This window comes from Rhipicephalus sanguineus, unplaced genomic scaffold, assembly GCF_013339695.2.
Source record: "Rhipicephalus sanguineus isolate Rsan-2018 unplaced genomic scaffold, BIME_Rsan_1.4 Seq216, whole genome shotgun sequence".
Lineage (NCBI taxonomy): Eukaryota > Metazoa > Arthropoda > Arachnida > Ixodida > Ixodidae > Rhipicephalus > Rhipicephalus sanguineus.
Window position 1 is genome coordinate 191389 of NW_023614789.1, and position 14071 is coordinate 205459.

The 14071-nt window shown below is 47.0% G+C and overlaps 1 pseudogene; it reads right to left on the bottom strand.

Moving 5' to 3' along the window:
• Positions 1-4290: 4290 nt before the first annotated feature.
• The window catches only part of LOC119376742 (fasciclin-1-like), a 62939-nt pseudogene continuing 53158 nt past the window's right edge, over positions 4291-14071 (bottom strand).

Here is a 14071-nt window from a genome sequence, read left to right on the forward strand (position 1 = left end):
GAAAAAAGAACTTCTTTGGCGTTGCCATGGGGAACGGCGCGGGTGGTTCAAAGGTTCCGTTTTCGCCGAACTGCGCTTCGCCCGGCGCCCTGCTTCGCTCACGCGGTCGCACCTCAGTGGTAGTTTCGGTATCGCGTACTGCCGCGTGTGTTTTGCACGCTCGTGAAAGTCGCTCTGACAGAAAGTGCGACAAATGCCAAAGCATATATTGCCGTATGCCCGAATGGTGCACGCCGCCAGTTGCACCGCGCCGCGCAGTAACGGCGGCAACATCGTGCACGGCAACAGTGGCGTGAGAAAGACCGCTTTCAGGGGGTGATTTGAGGAGTGCTAACGCGACCACGGACCACTAAAACGTGATTTTATTTCAAAATAAGCACTTCCTTGGCACGAAAGTAGCACATACGAGGCTTCAGGAGCGCTATTTCCACAATCAACGTCGACTTAATATTTGCCTTTAGTGTCCCTTTAATGCTCATGCTTAATGCATAGACAGGGAATCTCGTTGATACGATTCTGTATTATACGTGTTTTTCAGCCTAATACGTTCTGTTGTATTCCCGGCCAACATCCCTTGGAAATAATGCATTTTCATGCGTCTAATACGATAATATTTTTGCCCAAAATGGATAATACGGACGTCGAAAGTGGATCTTGAACCGAATATATCTCGCCAGCTCGCACCGCGTTCAACAACCCACGATCTGCGCCTAACAGAGCCGCTGAGGCCACAGCAGCATCGGTTTGCTGCGAAAAGATAGCTGTAGGCGATCTCTTTTCTTCGAGATTATCTATATATAATATATATATATACTATAATATATATATATATATTATATATATATATATATATATATGATATATATATAATATATATATTAATGGCCCAACTGAGCACTTGGCGTCGTGTATGCGACGGAGCTTCTGTCGCTGTGTGTAGATTTCCAACAGGCAAGTTGGATCTGCTGCAGTTACTTCCAGATAGTTGTTGGTCGTCAGTAGCACCCATTATAGCGGCGTACAATAGTACACAACATCTTTTAACCTCCGCTAATGTCAGCGGGAACAAGTGCCACGATGTGGCCACGCCACATAGTATTTACAGAATGGGAAAAGGAAGGAAAACGGGAGAGAGGAAAGACAGGATGTTAACCAGTTTGGCATAACCGGTTATGCTACCCTGTACAGGGGGAAGGGCTGGGGGAGATCGAAAGAAGAGTAAAGAAAGAGAGAACGAGCGGGGAAACACACACGCACACACATAACTCACAGCGCAGAACGGCAGTCTTGTGCGGTATGCGGCATCATTAAAAAGTCTACAGCCGCTCGTGTAAGTCTGTTGTCCTTAGGAATTTGAGCAATGCCTTGGTTGCTTGAACTTTCGATGACTTATCAGGATGACATTGGAGAATCGTGTCTAGTGTCAACGGTCTGTTGTGGAAGATGAGCGAGAGCGAATACCAGGGATCGTCTCTGCGCAGCGTAACGAGGACAGTCGCAGAAGATATGTTGCAAGGTCTCCTCGGTGCCGCAGGCGTCGCAAAGAGCGTTGTCGGCCATCCCTATTCGAAACGAATATGACTTCGTGAAAGCCACTCTTAGCCATAAGCGGCATAGCAGAGTGGCCTCTCTTCGGCGGAGTCCAGATGGTATTGAAGTCGCCGCAACTCGTTAAGGTGGTGTTGCCGATAGTTTTGGCTTCTTGACGTATTCAGTGTTGAGTGCGAACTATTCTTTGCGATCCTTTGAAGCATGGCAGCAGCATCAGACCTTGAAAGCGGTATAGCCTCTTCCTTGTTCTCCTTGCAAAGCTGACCGAGCAGCATTATCGGCATGTTCAGTTGCCAAGCACGCCGCAGTGACTTGGCAACCATTGAAATGTCACTTGGTGTCCCTTCTCGAATGACGTATGAATGAGGTGTCTTATCTCGAATACCAGTTGTTCATATGGTCCATGCCGCCAGGGCTGACAAGAGAGATTGTAGGGCTGCTTTGGAGTCACTAAAAATTGACCATCGCTGCGGTTGTTCGCGATTGATAACACAAAGTGCAGCGCGAAGAGCTGTCAGTTCAGCAGCCGTTGATGTTGTGTGGGTGGTCGGTCTTAAGCTAACAGTTACACCTTTCGCTGGGACAACTACTGCTTAAAGAAGTAGCGACCCGAAAATTCTCTATCTTGTTTTTTTCTGTTGCAAGAAGTAACTAATGACCCACTTATCACGGCTCGAAACGTCGTTTCCTCGAGCGCATGAAAGTTAATTATTTGTAGACGTTTTTTATAGCGACCAGCTGCAGTTTTGGTTTTAGAGAGCACAGAGAAAAGCGCGACCAGGGATGCTTTATTGTAAACCATGGGTCTCAAACACGCGGCCGTCTGGCTAGCGGCCCGCGGCTTCACGAGAAATAAAATGTTTGTGACTTGCCTTTGTCTCTATTCTTTAAAACTACCCCCCCCCCCCCCCCCCCCCCCCCCCGCCTTTCCCCAGTGTAGCGTAGCACACCAGTTTTTCTAGATTGGTTAACATGCCTGCCTTTACTTTCTCACCTGTTCCTTCCTCCCTTGCTTAATGGTACTCGCATTATTTACTCGCCTGTTGCGATTAATGACGCTTGGTTAGGGTAAACTACAGAGGCGGGACTGGTCTCAAGCACTTTTTGATAGTGCGGAACCCCATGGGGCCACCATGTGTTGAAACATAACCGTGGAACAAAATCTCTATATGTCAGAATCGGCAACCGGATTGTAGTCATTCTGCAGATCGCTATCGATACGTTTCTCGAAACATGACGCCAAAAACCCCTTCAGAAATGGTTCATACGTGAGGTGTGGGAAATGCGTTCTTTCAAATGGCAGCGTTAGGTGACATTCTGTTCCACAGCCCTCCCCCTCGCTTCTACCAGTGTCCGGCCCCTGCGGGACTGCATTTCGTGACTGCGGCCAGCTAGCTGAGGTGAGCTTGAGACCCCTGTTGTAAACCGTGCAGGAAGGAAAAAAAATTAGGCGTCGAGCAATAAGACTGAAGCCAGAAAAGCCAGTATCGGCCCAACTCGTGATACGCACGTCAGAGCGCGCGTTCTGTGCAGGCAAAGCTACGGCAGCGCAGACGCACAAACGTACTTGGCCAATACGCTGCGTGTCAGAGGCCATGTGTCGCGCCGACGCTCAGGCGGCTTCACGGAGCGTTCGCTTGTCGAGGCTGGGTGCATGACGTAATGCTCCCACCTGGCTTTTTTCCTCCTCCATGTTGCAATCAAGCACAGCGGTCACGTGACCACACAAAACAGTGATGCGATGCCGCGCGCGCCAGCGTGTGCGCGTGAGCGCCGCGTGACAACTGAGGCCGAGAGTACACGCAAGAAACGTGGCAGCCAACACAAACTCGTGACTTCAACGGTTCTTGGTTGTTCCACATTAAAACTAAATTAATTTCGGCGTCTCGAGGCGCTCCGTTTTCGATCAGTCGCGCAGCATACGCTTTAATATTTGTTTAAAATATGTTGTAGGCTGTATCTTTCTGTGCGTGTACACAGACATGTACCTCACAAGTTATCTTGCCCTCAAAATTTTGTGTCCGTACTCGTTTATTCGGGTCTACTTTTACATAATCATCAAAGTTTTGAAACATCATTCGCAAACATGTTCTCCCAGGTATAATATTCTTTGGGTAAAATCACATCCTCTGACCAGTGTGAACTTCATTGTAAAGGGCGACATTGCTATCAAGTTTTCTTTATCTCGGCTGTGTGTATTTTTTATCACAATTTTCCCAACCAAGCATACTTTCGTCGGACCTCAGTATCGTCTGTTGATTTATTTTTTCATATAATCCAGTGAGACTCTTCAACGTGTACGTACGCCTGTAACACGTTGTGACTGGCGCAACATAGCGGTAGTCACTTTTGGCGCCGCAAAACCTGATTTCATTAAAAAAAAAAAGTACGTATACCTTTAGACCGCTAAAACAATCTGCTTTCAATGTTACGAATATAAATTAGCTCGGACAATTTCAGTATATAACCCGTTAACTTCCCAAGTAGGCCACACTGTGATGCTAATCAATCATCATGGAGGATAGGAAGCTATAGTGTTACAAATTATGAATATTGGCTCGTTCACACTTGCGACTAGCGCCGGTCGAGCGACAAAGCGAATGGTCGCAAATGGTCGCAAGTGGCCGCTTTGGTGGAAGAGCGACTGCTCTGAGTCGTTCGCGCTGCTCGATTATTCAATCGCGCGATTGCAGTCGCAAACCTCTGAGCCAATCAGAGGCACAGGAACAGGACGTCAGCTTATGTGGCGACGCAGTGGCAGTGCGAGCGGGCGCGAATTCGGTGGGGAGACGGGTATATGTCGCAATAGCAGGTGGAAACATATCGATCGCCTTGAGTCGCTTTCTGGTCGCCAGTCGCAAATGGTCGAGCGACCGATGCCAGTCGCAGGTGTGAACGAGCCTGTAGGGAGCGTTTTCCCACAGTATCACCTATTACACACAGTACCCACTTTTTCCGCATGGTACCCGAACTGGTCCATGGACAGCTGTTTGTATTCAGACGGGAATTCGAGCTTGATGTCGTGCCAGGCGTTGTCACTCGGCGCGAAGAAGGTGTATCGCTTGTCGGTGTTCTTGAGCCGTTCAATCCAGCCCTTGTGCTGCGCAAAGCGCCTTGTGTCCCTGCGTAAAGCACACACTCGTGATCTCGGCAATATTTTCACACCGTATTGTTTAAATCGAGCGGCACATTCTGACTAACGCGTAGCAGCCTTGACAGATTCGAAACTGACCACAAGCCTGACGGTAAGGAAACGGAGCCGGGGACTGCAGAGAGTTAGCGTACGGTGATCGAATTAAAAGTTTACAGGCATAAAATGGAATCGGCTCGTGCGAGGCAGCTTAAATGAGAGATCATCGGCAGGAGGGATGCAGTCGACAGAGAATGTGAACATGATGATGATGATGGTAAGTTTAATGTTTCAGGCAACAGGATTAGGTACGAACCTCGGATTGGTGATAACGAAAATATCTCGTGTTAGAATTTTTTATAAGAGACAGTTGCAACCATTCGTCATTTCAGACATGTTATTCCACTCACAAGTAATTCGGCTCGTGCTTGAAGAGCCTCTCGAAAAGATAACTAAGAGGGATAAGTTATTTATATTATTATTATTATATTATTATTATTATTATTATATTATTATATTATTATTATTATTATTATTATTATTATTATTATTATTATTATATTCGGGTTCCGAATCGAAGATATACAAATTCTGTCATTAAAGAATCATATCTAAATTTAATGAGGTAATGATGAGAAGGTTTCAATGAGGTCCGAAAGAAAAAAAAATATGTAGACCTCAATGTTACATAAACAGACAGCAATACGCGTTTACAGTACAGTTAGAGCTCTCTGTTAAAACTTCCAAGATTCTCAAGCATGTTTGATTTATTTCTCCCTTACTGTAATTTTACCATCGTCTCCAAGCAGCGGCACTCACTTGAGCTCGGGGTCGCTGCTGATCTTCTCGTAAATTGTGTGCGAAGGCATTCCGAGCACGCGGTCAATGATGTGGATTACGCCGTTGGTGGCTCCGATGTCCGCTTGAACGGCAGTGGCATTCACAGCCGCCGCCTTCCACTGTCAACGCTGCAAGAGAGTGGTTGTGATCACATAACGGGCACCAATTGGTTGCACGTGTGACGCAAGCTCTGGCTACAGAAAGAGATGACGACGAAAGATGCATCGCAGGGAAGTGAGCCGCAGCAGAAAACACGGCTCAATATCCCAAGGGGCGATCGAGTGGAGATAGAAAGGATGTAGACAGATAAGCCAACTGCCTGAAACATTGCTGTTGTCGTTGTTACTAACGGAACTCGGGAACCGCATTCACGACATGAGCGGTACGGCCACCTGCGATCGTGTCATCTTCAATCTTAAAAAGATCGCTGAATTGCGCGCAAGATATGCTGCAACCTGTGAAGGGGACAAGGAAACGTACGGGATATCATGTCCACATAGATGAACTTCTATATCAGCCGCACTGATCAAGATGTTATGACGAAAATACTAAAATTACTAAAAAAAATGGGCTATAGGTCTGATTACTCATGCACCGAGTGATGTTTTTGCGCGCAATATGGATGTAAAAACTGCAGTGTGGCGGGTTTGTTAATAATACAGTGGTCACAGAGTTAAAAATATGTCGTCGGTGAAATAGGTGTATACCGTTTAAAAATCTACGAATACAGTTAGCCTTAAAGTTCACCAATTTTATTCATTGCAAGGTTGACAAAAACAGGATGAATATGTGAAGCAAACAATTACACGGTGCAAATTAAAAGTAATATGTAATTTAGTGAAAAAGTACTGGCAGTGTGCGGTCGGTCTATCAGGCAAATTCTTTAGACTAAATTTTATCGGAAACTACATTCTTTCCTTAATAGTACCAAGCTACTTAGCAAGCGTTTTTTTTTTCTTTCTAAAAAAAATCGCGTGTTATACAACTCCTGGACCAATGCCACCGTTACTCATAGGCTTCAACAGACGCAGTTTCTCGAATTTCTGTACTAAAGCCATACCCAACGAAAAGCGGTAAATGCTGTTCTCGGCAGGAACCATGACTATTTCCATTGCACAGATGCAAATGCGTATCCCTTTTCGAAACTGCCTGATGAATGCATCTCGAGAACTCGTCAGGCTCCACGCATCACGTGGGCGCGAAATGGTGACGCATATTGAGGTTGCCGCTATTATATAAAGCGCTCGTGCAGTGGCTGTTCAATAAAGGCGAAGTGTGGGGTCGATGTTGGAAGTGCGCACGAGTCAGTTCTTGGCCGCCGGCAGCTGAGCTAAGCGAAGCTAGGAGACCAAATGACCACGCTCGGATGTCGTGCTTTCCCACAAAATGATATCACTGTGTGCCTCTAGCGCTTCATTCTATTTCAATTTTCCTTTCGGGCACAACGTTTGACCTTCGAAAAACGACGGCGTCGCGTCGGCGACTGCATGGCGCCGCAAAACACAGCCGCGCCGGTCTTTTCATACTTTGGCGGGAGCCGGCAGCGTGTGATTTCGTCATATTCCGACAAAGCGTCGTCGATAAACGCGTTTTTCGTGTTCCACGCTCGACGTGGAGAGGAAGTCAGTCCCGTTCCTCAGGCGTACATGAAGATCGTTCGGGCCGCTCGATCGCGCGTTCGTGCATGGGCGTCACGCGATACGGCTAGTGCCTCGCCTCGTCCAACAATGATCTGCCTCGTCACGCGTATGAACGCTTTGCTACGATGCTAACATCGCTGCACCCCTTATCTAGAAAAGGGGGCGGGGAGCCCTGTCGAAAGTATATAAGCAAGGTGTGTAACTTAGCAAGAGCAACATCATCACAAGTTGCTAAATGACGTGAGTTTTCATAATCGCACAGAATACACCTTCCGGGGTCGTTTAAAAGCAAACTTGAGGAAAAATTGATTGGCTCGTCCCGTGATCGAGAGTAGATGCAAGCATGAAATGGCTACCGGCAAAACATGATTGCTTGGAGATGATGCTAGCCACAATATTAATTAATGGGTGTAGTGCGTACTGGCAAGGACGCCACCACCTCACATTGTACCGTACTGTGCACTGGTCCACATGGACCCCGTTGTTTCCTGTCAATGTGTTGGGATAAATCATGGGCTTTCCCTAGCGTATGCCGCCACGATGCGACGCAGGCTGGAAACCTTACTGAGACGGATATGAACCTCTTTTGAAGTAAACCTCGTGGCAAGTCTCGTCTCGGCCAAAAAACCGGCGCCGCTAAACTCACGGACTTCTAGCGGCGGACTACGCACGGGCCAACAGCTGTTCAGTGCCAAAATATGACACTCTAGTATTGGTGCCCTGTATGCACCTTTGGAACGTCGCTATTGGAAATCTCGAATAAAACTTCAACGCATTGAAACTGCAGCTTCAGTGATGTTGGTGAACAAACATTAAGAACTTCGGAAGTAAAATTTTTTTGCACCTTGTTCATGCAGTAACTAGCGTATGTTATTGGGATCCTGTACAAAGGTTGGGGGCCAGATACCGCTTTTTTTTTCAACTTTTGATTGGTTGCCCGGAATTTCTCGTTTCCGTTCCCGGATAACGGCGCTGGCCTTTGGCTCAAGGTCACTTGAAGGGTCGCCGCAAAGGTGGCTAAAAGCAGTTCATGCTTAAACAACGGACGGACTACAATTATTTCTTCATGTAACGCCTGCGACAGGCGTTACATGGGCGGAAGGGGTGCTCAGGAAGTATTTTTACTTATGGCCAGAAACAGGCCGTTGACGAACTTCACTTGACAACTGCACTGTAACAAAAGGAAATATTTTAACGTTGTGGTTACGCCCGAGCCTAAAGAAAACGCACAGCATAAATTATAGGAAAGTGTGACTAATGCCACGCGCAGACAAAAATCCCGGCAATATTCCAAGTAGACTGCTAAGCCAATCATCGTGCTTGTACCTAAAAGTAGCCTGCATCCTTTTTGCTTTAGCGCAGCGAGAGTAGCGCAGCTGACTTTTGCAGCCTGGTAAGCATTGAAATGGGGCTTGAGCTACAGCTTCTGTCCGTTTTACTGCCCATTTCGACGCGTGTTGGAACGCATCCACTGCATCGAAACTGTGCCACCGACACTCACTGCGTCCGTGTTCTCCCTCGACGACTCGCATGTAAAGCATACGCCGGCTGCTGGCAGATTCGCGCTCGAAGATACCAGTGCGGCCCGCGTCCAACACCTCGTCAGAAGCCACTGCCTCGTTCTTGATCATGTGTAACCGCAGCAACTGCGACGAGAAAAATACAAGAACGCCTCATTACGTTGCTCTCCACAATAAGAGTCATTTGCCCGTCTCAATCACTATTCTCTGTGCAAGCAGACAATCTCCATACGAAGCAAAAAAAAAAGAAAAAAAAAGGAAAGGACTCACAGGGGCTTTCTATCTGGCCCGACGGAGTTCACTCCGCCTAACAAGTTATGCAGAGCCCAAGCTGCCACATGGCGGCAGCTACAGTTACACTTATTCAAACCCGCTAGAGTATCGTAGATTCTACCCTGATATGAATGACGACAGCACTTGCAAGGTCTGCGGTATAGAACCTGCTACATTCAAACGCATGCTCTGGAAATGCGAAGCTAATACTAAATAAATTAATCCTGATGTTCGCCCGGCGAGGTGGGCGATGCCCTGCACAGCTCAGAGCTCGCCGACCAAATCTGGGGCGTCCAGCAGGCCCGCGAAGCGGCGACTAGGCAGGCCTGGACGTGAGAAGCCCGACGTCCCGACGTGAGAAGCCTGAGCCCGAGTCACCAAACTGCAGGACACTCAATAAAGATTTTAACAACCAACCAACCGTTGGTTGTTAAATCAACAAAGTGAGCATAATACCTTACAGATGTGTAGCGGTCACCTCGCTTACCTGCAGGGAGGCGAATAATGGCGTAGTGGGTACTGTCCTAATTCACAAAAATGATGATTTATGGCGTAGTCGATACCTTGCGGAAAGCCAGATATTCAAACACAGTTGGCCTTGCCCCAACACGAAGCTTCGCTCAGAATTCGCATTAGAGTATCGTAATCGTCGCTGAATTTTTCTTTTTTTTTTTTGGCGATATGTCCCACTCGCATGGGACATTTCGCCTTAAAAAATGCCAGGCCTGCGCGGAAAGCGCAGCACAGTCACTAGCGAAAGCTCGAAGAGCGGCATTTCTAGAGCCCGTTACAAACTCTCCTTTAGCTACTAATACAAGTACACTAGCAACGTACCCACTACGCCACAAATCATAATTTCTGTGAAGTTGGGAATCACCCATCACGACATTACTCCTCATTGTCCCAGGCAGCCACAGCACATTGTGCCAATATTGTTTATACGTTGGCAAACGATGGCCAATGATGGCCCATACAAACCACTATAAAACCAATGTTGGCAAGCCAGCCTACAAGGATGCCAATAATGGTCCATCTTTGCCAGACAACCTACAATATTGGTCGTGCCATTCTTTGAGGTTGGCAACAACGGTCCATGGTTGCCGATGTACATACAATATTGGCAGAACCAGGGCCGTATGGATGGCAATATTGGGCCAGCTTATCCGTTGGTAAAACAATATTGGTTAAGTAATGGCAGAAGATCGGATATATTGTCCAGTCAATCTGACTGGTTAAACAATATTGGACGGCCCAATTCTACGCGCCGGACAATATTGTCCAGACTTACACGTTGTCGCTCCAATGTCTTAAACACTGGCAAGCATATGCTATGATATATCGGCAAGAATGTTTTTTTTTTCCCTTTTACCATCACTGAGTGAAGGTTAGCCCGAATCGAGCCACCACCTGCGCATGCACGCTACTATGAAAATCACTTTGTCCGGCATCCAGCGCACCTCAAAGAAGATTTCTGGTTACTTAATTATCACATTGCTTTTATTCTACAAATATTCTACAAAGCCCCGCATTACACGGCGGCGAAGGCATCACGCCGTCCAACTGCGAGGCTGCATGTTTTACTAGCCCGGACTCGAGAACGCTATGGGCCGTCCAACGGGCCGCGACGCAAAAGAGACTTGGTATTTCTGTTCCGACGTGGGAGCGGCCCGGTCGAGTCCTAATCCGAAAACGTGCTCTGAACCCATTCCTTATTACGTATAACAACGCGATTGTAGATTACGACCCCCGCATTTCTGAAAGCCAGCGGCCGTTTCGGCCGTCCGCGAGTTGCCGTTTTCGCTCCCTTCGCATCGCATATTTGCGGCGCTTCGCGCTCGGGCGTTCCGAGGTTCGTCCGAATTAACCCAGTTGCGGCCCCAATATGCCGAATTAACGAGAGTTCGTTGCCATTAACAATAACATGCTTGGCTGGACCAGAGAAACACGTGGTAATTGTCTGATTTTCCGAAATAATGATTGCGGAATTAACGAGCTTTCACTGTATAAATATGGCAAAAACAGTCCATTGCTGTCAGTCAACAAACAAAACTGGAATTCAGTTCTATAGGAAAGGGAACATTGGCGCACACAGGGTCTTGATTTTTAAGTTGGCATTTAGTGTGGCACCAAATATATCAAACAGTTGGACAAATTGTTTTAGAGATGTTGAGCAATGTAAAATAAGTACCAAGTTTTCAGTGAGTTTCGCGCTGCTGGAAATACATCTATGAGAAAGGAAACACAACACACATCTCACTTTGCAATGCTTGTTAAAAGTTACTTGTGTGATACAGCCAGCGTACACAACGCAACTGTATAAAAAAAAACCCTGCCTTTACATTGATTGAAGGTATAGAATTCTAGTCTGCTTCGCAATGGGCCTCTGCGCTGGTGCGCCTTTAGCGCACGCGCACCGAAATTTTTTCTGACGGCTTTATTGGCGGCGAACAATCAAAACACTTTCATGTCACTTCAACCACAACACGTATTTTTGTGTTTGCTACACGACTGGTTGGATTACAGGATGTAAACTTCTTGTGTGCGTGCTACAACGACGTGCTGTCCAAGACTACAGTATCGCCCGCGGAATCTCAGATGAGCGATGAGTTATGTTTGCACTCTCAACGCTTCATGCAACAGACGTGTTCACTTCGAACCAAATGTTCTCGGTGATCGGGAGGGCGGAGAAGCAGCGCGACGCCATGTTTTGCTCAGGAATTTTACATCCTCTCCTCCCCGGCAGTTGCGCGGGGCGTGGCTGGTCATAAAACACTTGTCACTTGACGGCTGCTCCGCCACGACGGTTCCAACGTGGCTCCGGCTTCAATGCCTTCAGAAACGAGAGGGTGGGGGGTGAGGAGGATCGCGGGAGACCGACGGCACCTCGGAAGATGAGTACGCGTTTCGGCCCTTCTGGCGGCGGCTATTCGCGTAGTCAGTGGTGGTTTACTTTCCCTCGTTCGGGCTCCAAGCATCGGCGCGCGCCCCTCAGTATCAGTCAAGAGTCATCGGGAAAAAACGAAGTCGGATATCGAGGACAGGATGCCGCGATTCTATGGATACGGAGATTCGACGACGATGCCACAGTGAGAAGGCAGCGGTCCTGTTGCTCACGGACTTGAGTGTTTTGACTTTTGAAGAGCAATCCGCAGATGAGCGCCGATGTGTCCTGACAAATCGCAAACTTTCCGCCGGATTTTGTGTACGTATCGCGTCAGTACGTCGTTTCGTTCCTTAGTCGCATGTTACTTTCCGTGTTTTTCGTGCGTGAATATGTGCTGCGTTTATTAACGTATAATTACCGCGTACTTTCTAAAATTGTTACTTTGAACACCCATGTGTGGGCTTTGCTGTGCGCGTCGAAGCAGGTTAGTTAAGTCCTCGCCCTTAGCGATGTTCAGCATTTGCGTTTGTTGTTTTGTCTTTTATCGCGTTGTCGTGCGCAGCTAAATATCCGTTTTTGATTTGCCCTTCGCCGCTCGTTTCGCGCAAAGAAATGATGGATCTGTAAAACACAATTTTCATTAGTTTTGAAGTTGTTGCAGTCTTTCAAGCTCTTGCCGCAGTTACCTTTAATAAAAAATAGGCTATAAAAATTCCGGTAGTTCAAGAGGTTATAGATTTCATCTGTGTCGAATGTCGTTCGCATGAGATGTTCTTTATTCATTTTGCATACGCTTCTCTTTCATCATTCCTTTTGAACCTTCGAGTGAAACTGACAACTTAACATAAGCGCTAACAGGGAGGCTGTGTATGTTTCGGGAGTGGTCCGTTTCCGCGATTCAATATAAGAGCGTTATCAAGGTAATTAGGTAGGTTCGTTGCCAAGCGGTCAGCAGAACAAAGCGTGAAATGCGAAATTAATTTCAATACTGCAGTATCTTTGCATTGTATACATGCAGAATAACGTTGTGTGTACTCTCAGCTTTCTACGCGATTATCCCCAATGCTTGCCAAAAAGCAAAAGCGGGGCAACATGCATTTATTTAGTGCACAAAACTCTACCCTCATGTTAAACTATACATTCAGTGAAAAATGTCGTAAGATGTTGACATAGCCAAAAAAGGCTGGCAAGACACAGTGTGAAACGCTGAAAAGAAAAACGATGGTGCAGCATCAACGATAAAGGCTGAAAAAACATTGGAGCTGCCTGTTTATAAATGTTGGCGATACGTACGACGGACCAATGTTGGCTACAGCCATCCTTGCCATTATTGGCGATATGTTGGTACGGACGCTAAGTTTGGGCTCCAGCCAATCCTTGCCATATGGAAAATCATTGGCATCCAATATTGGACCAATGCACATTTAGGTGTAGCAACCCCCAAAAGCCAACGCAGGACCAATATTTCTGCCAATGTTTACCACGTTGTTCCGACATTGGTCCATGCGGGTGCTGCCTGGGGATAGTACCATCTGTAAGGCATTATGGGCAGTTACTTGATGCGACGGCTGATGACGATGAAGAAGTATGACTTAGCCTTTTGTAATGGTTGGAAGCTTTAAAGGACCCACCAGTTACGTAATTCGCTATTGTGTGACGCTCGGTCATTATTTCACTCTCCCACCAGCTTTATAACCATCCGCTAACGTGAGAAAAGAGATAGAGAGAGGGAATTAACTTTATTGAGATCCTGAGCAAGTGTGATCATGGGAGCCTTGGGCTTCCTTGGCAACCAATAGAAGCACTTCGAGGAACCCACTACGCTATATCATCATAATTTTTGTGAAGTAGGGAAGCAGCCACTATGTGCAATTTTGTCGTCATTCTGCGGAGAACCCGTGGTACTGCTAAACACCTGTAAGGCATTATGCAGTTTGTTGATGCGTTGGGCTGATGACGATGAAGAATTATGCAGAGCCTTTGTAATGGGTTGGAAGCATTCAACAACCCACTCGTTGCGCAATTCGCATTGTGGACGCCTGATGTCACAGAATTCGCGTTGTGGACGCTTGGTCGTTACTTTACTCTTCTACCACGTACATACATAGTAATGTGGTTCCTCCGCCATGCGCTGTATCGGGCCTTTTTGCGAAGCAGTTCAAGCACAGGCATGCTCTGAGGTAGAATAGTGGGCTCCCACGCAGGGCCCAGGTTCGAACCTCGTCCATTCTGG